Here is a 7,968-nt window from a genome sequence, read left to right on the forward strand (position 1 = left end):
TCTGGCTTGATAACAAACATTATTTTTTGCCATTTCCCTCAGTTGTGCGGTATGTGTCCTGCAGCCTCAGCGTTGAAGCTTTTCCATCGGATTTACTTCACAATCACCAGCCACTCATTGTGGCATTCTCTCCACACACACACACACACACACACACACACACACACACACACACACACACAAGAGCTTTTACTAAATTGATAGGGAATGTTAAAGTGGGTAGTGTGTTCTTATTCATTTGTTATTATTAATGATTGTTCATGGGGGTTTCAAGTCAGGGCCCCGAGCTTGCTAGGCAGGTGCTCTATCACTTGGGCCATACCACAACTTTTTTTTTCCTTGCTCTTAGATATTTTTTGAATACGATCTCACACTTATCCCTGGGGATGACTGTGATCCTCCTATTTACGTTTCTTACCTAGCTGAGAATGGCAGGCACATACCACTACGTCAGCTGTTTGAGATGGGGGAGGGGAGGAAGGGCTCATGAACTTTTTACCCAGGCTAGCTTCACAAAACAATCATCCCACTCTCTGCCACCTGAGTAACTGGGATTACAGGTATGAGTCACCATGCTCATACAGGGCTGGAGTTCTTTTAGAATCAAAGAAGTACAGGGGCTGGGAAGGTGGCTCAGTGGTAAGAGTGCTTGCCTAGCATGCACGAGGCCCTGGGTTCGATTCCTCAGCCCCACATAAGCAGAAAAAGCCAGAGGTGGCACAGTAGCCCAAGTGGTAGAGTGCTAGCCTTGAGCTGAAGAGCTCAGAGACAGTGACCAGGCCCAGAGTTCAGGCCCCATGACCAAAAAACAAAACAAAAGAAATCAAGGAAGTACAGTACATAGAAAAGCATGGATATGACTAAATATGAGGGCACATGCCCGTAGTCCCAGCACACAGGAGGCTGAGGATCACAAGTTCTAGGTCAGTGTAGGCAGAAAGCAAAGACAACAACAAAAAGTAAGTATAGAGGGTCTGGGAAGGTGGCTCAGTGGTACAGCGCTTGCCTTGCATGCCTCTCGAGGCCCTGGGTTCGATTCCTCAGCACCACATAAGCAAAAAGAAAAAAGCCGGAAGTGGCGCTGTGGCTCAAGTGGTAGAGCGCTAGCCTTGAGCTGAAGAGCTGAGGGACAGTGCCCAGGCCCAGAGTTCAAGCCCCACAACTAGACCTCCCCCCCCAAAAAAAGCATAGAGACAGCCCCCCCCCCACACACAATGAAAACCATCATATGACATATTTACACGGTCTTGGAAATTTTGCTTTAAATATGGATAAAACCACTTTTAAGGGACAATCAGCAGTTTGGGGAATTTGCCTAGCACCAGGGTATAGATAATAGAGGCAGAGGCACCACCCCCTGAAAGCTACCACTTCCTCAGCTTACCTCTACTTAAATGGCTGACAGAGTGAAGCAGCCAGCCCTGAATTTAATTGTGTTATTAGCACAGAGATCCGCTACCCCCTCTCCCAGGTCTGTGGGGTTTTCTGCTAGGAATTGGCTGTCATAAACTAAGAAAGCATGCAGCCACCAGGGGGCAGTGTCTCAGCAGTTCACAGTTGGGTTTTGGTGGAGCAGGCACTGGGCTCCCTTCTTACAATAGTTGAGTTGGAACCCCAGAGCCTGAAGTCAGACCCCCCCCCCAACAGGGCTGATGCACGCTGAGGGTTGTGCCCTAAAAGTGAACTCAGAACTCTGCTGCTTCCAGAAGTTGAGACCACTCCTGACATGCTCTGTGGTCCAAGGACTGATGAATCAAATGAACACGCTGCAGGTGAGATTGGGCTGGAACTGGGTCTTGAACTTAGGGCTTCTCACTAAGTTTTTTTGCTCAAGGCTAGCACTCTACCACTTGAGCCACAGCTTCACTTCCAGCTTTTTAGTGGTTCATTGGAGAAAAGAGTCTCATAGAGGGCTAGGAAGGTGGCTCAGTGGTAGTGTGCTTGCCTATCAGGCATGAAGCCCTGGGATCAATTCCTCAGTACCACATACACAGAAAAGACCAGAGGTGGCGCTGTGGCTCAAGGGTAGAGTGCTAGCCTTAAGCAAAAGAAGCCCAGGGGCAGTGCCCAGGCCCTGAGGCTTTTAAGCCCCAGGACTGGCCAAAAAACAAACAAACAAAAAAGTTAGGCACTGGTCACACCTGTAACCCTAGCTACTTGAGGCTGAGATCTGAGCATTGAAGTTCAAAGCCAACACTGAGCAGGAAAGTCTGTGAGACTTTTATCTCCAATTAACCACCACAAAGCTGGAAGTGGCACTGTGGCTCAAAGTGGTAGAGCGCTAGCCTTAAGCAAAAGAGCTTAGAAACAGCACTCAGGTCCTGAGTTCAAGCCCCATGACCAACAACAACAAAGAACTCTCCTCTTCAGTATTGCCATCTCTCCCCCTCCCCCTCCCCATTGCAACAATTACTAACCCTGAGCTCAGCTTCTATTTACATGGAATTTTAGTTTGACTTTTGCAATCCCATGACAAGGATTTTTACATGAGGAAATTCAACACCACAGTAATTAAGCAACTTGTCTAACTTGTTCATTGCCTCAGTAGTGAATGATGAAATAGGGACTGAACTCAGGGGTTCTGAGACTCGAGTTGTTCAAGTCTGGAGCAGAACTGAGAACTTATCAGATCTGAATCCCCTATTTCCTTGGTGCTGAAACAGACCCAGAGAGGGGAGGTGAACTGTTCAAGGTCACAGAGCAAGTCCAGTTAGAGATGGGCCTTGAACCAGAGTCCTGACTCCCGGGTCATGGTTCTTTCAGTCACACTGGGCAGCTGCCGTAGGGACATCGTGCATCGGCATACTGATCTTGAAGAGACAAAAATGCCAAACTTGGTATCCTGTAGAAAACTTGTCTTTAAAATTTTGTGGGGGGCTGGGAAGGTGGCTCAGTGGTAGAGCGCTTGCCTTGCAGGCATGAGGCCCTGGGTTCGATTCCTCAGCACCACATAAGCAAAAAGAAAAAAAGCCGAAGTGGCGCTGTGGCTCAAGTGGTAGAGCGCTAGCCTTGAGCTGAAGAGCTGAGGGACAGCGCCCAGGCCCAGAGTTCAGGCCCCACAACCGGACCCCCCCCCCAAAAAAATGTGGGGCTGGGAAGGTGGCTCAGTGGTAGAGTACTTGCCTTGCATGCATGAGGCCCTGGGTTCAATTCCTCAGCACCACATAAGCAGAAAAAGTCGGAAGTGGTGCTGTGGCTCAAGTGGTAGAGTGCTAGCCTTGAGCTGAAGAGCTGAGGGACAGAGCCCAGGCCCAGAGTTCAGGCCCCATGACCAACAAAAAAAAATTGTATTTGACCCAGTGTGGTGGCTCACACCTATCATCCTAGCTACGTGGAAGGCTGAGATCAGGAAGACTGAGGTTCAAGGACAGCCTGGGCATAGAAGTTCATGAGATCCTATCTCAATATTTAAAAAGCTGGGCGTAGTGACACACACCTGTCATCTTAGCTACTACAGGAAACATAAATAGGATTATAGTCCAGGTTGGTCTTGTCAGAAAGTGAGGCCCCAATCTCAAAAATAAACCAAAGCAAAAAGGGCTGGCAGCATGGTTGAAAGGATAGAAGGTCTGCTTAGAAAGCATGAAACTGAGTCAAACCCCAGAACCACCAAAATGATACGGTATTGACTTAAAGCTTGGCAAGTAAGGACAAAGGGTTTTTTGTTGTTTTTTTTTTTGGTCCGGTCGTGGGGCCTTGAACTCGGCCTGGGCGCTGTCTCTCAGCTCTTCAGCTCAAGGCTAGCGCTCTACCACTCGAGCCACAGTGCCACTTCCGGCTTTTTCCTTATGTGGTGCTGAGGAATCGAACCCAGGGCCTCAGGCATGTAAGGCAAGCGCTCTACCACTGAGCCACCTTCCCAGCCCCCAAAGGGTTTTTTTTTCCTGTTTCTTTTTTTTTTTTTTTTGTCAAAATTTGGTGATCTTTTGGTTTAAACTCTTTTCCTATCTTGGCAGAAACTCAAACAGTGAGAGGAAAATGGAAATGGCCAGAGCCTGGGCTTGTGCCCTGAAATACTGACTGATCACATCTCCTACCAGACGGGCCTCAATGAGCCTCCTGACCGAGAAGGGTGTACCTCGAGTCCCACTCCCGCCAGTTGCCCGCTGAGGGGTCTCTCCCCATCTTGCCCAGGTAGGGTGCCTGGCACACACCGTCCCCTGCCTTAGGAGAGACTTCTGGGGAGACTCCAACATGTGGGAAAAAAGACTTTACTTATCCTGAAAAGCCATCTTGGTGTGGAATGTAAAACACAGAGCACAAAGGCTGGAAACAGATGCCCCAGGGAGCAAGGGGGTCTGTCCCTTGCTCAGGGGTGTGTGGCTATGCGGCCTCTTGGTTCACCACATGGAGGAGATAAATAACAGTACTTAGCTGCTTGGCTGGTGGAGGAGTGGAGGTGCTGGGTACAGGGTACTGAGGACAGATCAGGGGGTCACAGAAGCCGGGGCAGGAGACCTGGACTCTGCACCTGTGTCCTGTTCCTGGCGCCTCACTTTTCTGAGTGCAAATTCAGGTGTTGGAAGAGGTGATGGGCTAGGTGGTCGCTGTCATCCAGCGTCTAACTGGAAGCTTTAAGTCAGCGAGTTTGGCAGTCAGCCAACAAAGGTCCGCAAAAGGCACAGCCTGTAATTTAGGTTCCATCTTGACTTACATTTCCAAGATGATCTCTCAGCCTGAGAATAGGGCAAATTGTAGGAGCCAGAGGCCTGGCCTTGTCCCCCGGCCTTCCTGAGGCTCCTGGGATACATCCCAGCTCCGGCGCTCTGCTCTTTTCCTCTTAGATCCTTCTTCACCCTTAGGAAGAAATGCATCCCGTGTTCGCCTACTGGATGCTAGCTCCTGAGTGCTGGGACAGAGCAGGGGACAAACAGTCCCTGGGCTCACAGAGCTGACAGACAGCAGCAAAAGCAGCAAGTAAAATAGTCAAGGGAACAAGTACGAGCATGCGCAGATGTGAGGGGTTGGATTTAACAAGGTTAGAGCTGTGCCAGGTGATCACAATCCAGCAAGCATCTCTTCCCAGGTGCGGGAGGGCAGTGCACAGACCCAGCAGGGGCAGGCTTGTTTTTTTGTTGTTTGGTTTGGTTTGGCGATGGTACCGAGACTTGAACTCAGGGCTTGGGCGCTGTCCCTGAGCTTTTGTGCTCAGGGCTAGTCCTCTAGCTCTTGAGCCACAGCTCCACATCCAGTTTTCTGGCATTTAATTGGAGATAAGAGCCTCATGGACTTTCCTGCTTGGGCTGGCTTGGAACCTCAATCCTCAGATCTCAGCCTCCTGAGTAACTAGGATTAAGCGGGAGCCACCAGTACCCATCCACTTCTGGATTTTTTTTTTTCTTTTTGCTTATGTGGTGCTGAGGAATTGAACCCAGGGCCTCATGCATGCAAGGCAAGCGCTCTACCACTGAGCCACCTTCCCAGCCCTGTCTGCTATCTTATTTTTTTTTTTATTTAATTTTTGTGTATGTGGTGCTGAGGAATCGAACCCAGGGCTTCATGCATGCTAGGCAAGCACTCTACCACTGAGCCACCTTCCCAGCCCCCACTTCTGGCTTTTTGGAGGTAAGAGTTTCTCAGATTTTTGTCTGCTCGGTTTCAAACTTCAATCCTCAGTTCTCAGCCTCCTGAATAGCTAGAATTACAGGCACAAACCACCAGCACCCAGCTGTCAGCTGACTTTTTAATGAGGGAGGACCTTCCTGTCATCTCTGAAGTAATACCATCTAGATCATCCCAGCAGAAGTTTGACATTATGTCAATCACAACTTACTGGCTTTATATGTGGAATGGCACTGACCGAGGGCAGCAGAATGGAGTTGAAAATATGGGTTTCACTCTGTGGGGTTCACTAGCCACCATCGTCTGGCAGGGGTAGTGATGACAACTAATTCTTGTTTCTGAGCTCAGACATGCCTGCAGTGCTGTGCACAGTCCCCACTTGTGGGGCAGATGTTCTGATCTTTCTCATCTTTGTTGTCAAAGAACAGGCCCTGTGTGATGAGCTCTTCTGGGTACAGAGTAACAGAACAAGCCCAGAAGCCGCTCCACCCTTGGCTAAGTGCTTCCCAGTAGCCACTGGGAGGCAGTGTGGCCCCAGGGGCTCGGACTGGGCTGGGGAAGGGCCCTCCTCCTCAGCCAATGGTTCCAGGTCAAGAATGGGCAAGAGCAGGGCTGGGAAGGTGGCTCAGTGGTAGAGCACTTGCCTTGCATGCCTGAGGCCCTGGGTTCAATTCCTCAGCACCACATAAGCAAAAAGAAAAACATTGGAAGTGGTGCTGTGGCTCAAGTGGTAGAGCACTAGCCTTAAGCTGAAGAGCTGAGGGACAGCGCCCAGGCCCAGAGTTCAGGCCCCACGACCGGACCCAAAAAAAAAAAAAAAAAAGAATGGGCAAGAGCAAATCAGGATCTCCTTGGATTTGTGCCTGGCCCCTGGAAGGTAATTTTGAGACAGGCCCTGTCCCCAGACAGAGTCAGAAGGAGACTGGGCCATCAGAGGAATGTGTTTAAATGGCCTAATAGAAGGGCTATTTTTCTGGGTCAGCCTTTGAGCAGATTTGGGGAAGAGTGTAATAAACAGCAGCTTTCTTCCCAGAGCATCTTCAGATGGGCGGACCCATGCAGGCAAAGCCATCTGGGCTGGAGGCTATTCTCACAGAACTGTCTGTAACTTGGGGCTGGGAAGGTGGCTCAGTGGTAGAGCACTTGCCTTGCATGCATGAGGCCCTGGGTTCGACTCCTCAGCACCACATAAGCAAAAAGAAAAAAGCCGGAAGTGGCGCTGTGGCTCAAGTGGCAGCGTGCTAGCCCTGAGCTGAGGGACAGCACCCAGGCCCAGAGTTCAGGCCCCACAACCGGACCCCCCCCCCAACCCCAACACACACACACACACACACACACACACACACACACACACACACACACAAAGAACTGTCTGTAACTGGATGTGGTAGGGAGCCCCAGACCCACCCTGCAGAGGATGGGGGTGGAGGGAGACAGGCAGCTGGGAGGAGCGGTGAAGAAGAGTTCTTTGTGGCTGGGAATGTGGCTCAGTGGTAGAGTGCTTGTCTAGCATGCACTGGGTTCCCTTCCTCAGCACCACACATACAGAAAAAGCCAGAAGTGGCGCTGTGGCTCAAGTGGTAGAGTGGTAGCCTTCAGCAAAAGCAGCTCAGGGACAGTGCCTAAGCCCTGAGTTTAAGCCCCAGGATTGACAAAGAAGGAGGAGGAGGAGGAAAGAGAGGAAGGAAGAAGGAAGGAAGGAAGGAAGGAAAGGAAGGAAGGGCCAAACTCTGGTGTCAGGAGAAAGGACTGGCCAGACACTGGCACCTCTGGGGTACAGGGGCATCAGAGGTCTGCCACCATTCCAGGACAGCCTGTGTACTTATCCTTCCTAGACCACCCCGCCCCCACCAACCCCCAGCCCCAGTCAGTCCTGGACAATGCTTGGGGGGCCTTAAGGACAAGGACAACTTCAACAGTGGCTCAAGTTGGCCCCGGCTCTGCAATCTGGGCTCGAGATCTTGGCTGCTCCATGAGACTCCCCAAGGTCTCAATCTGACCTTCCTACCCGCCAGCTACGCCAGGCCTTTTGTGTCTTCCTCCTGTCACTCCAAAATGTTAGTCTGTGGCTCGGAGGTCAGCCAACAGCAAGTGGGCTGCTCTGATCCCCTCTGAATGCTCAAGGCCCAAGCGTCCTTGCTCCTCGGCTCACACTGGGATGCCAATCGTTTAAAAGGAAACTGGCATTTTTCTAACCAAAAATGGTGACTGAGGGCCATGGCCTTGAGAGATTAAAAACATGAAGCACCAATGGTGAAACTGTAGACGTGGCGTGATTGTTGTCAAGAGGCCCAAGGCCTGCTCATCCGGGGGCCAGTGTCCTGACAGGGCAACAGGGAGGGAGGAGATCCCAGAAATGAGATCTGAAGACAGTCTGGGCAGAGAAGACCACGAGATTCTCATCTC

This window comes from Dipodomys spectabilis, unplaced genomic scaffold (genome assembly GCF_019054845.1).
Source record: "Dipodomys spectabilis isolate Male_0828 unplaced genomic scaffold, ASM1905484v1 ptg000085l, whole genome shotgun sequence".
Lineage (NCBI taxonomy): Eukaryota > Metazoa > Chordata > Mammalia > Rodentia > Heteromyidae > Dipodomys > Dipodomys spectabilis.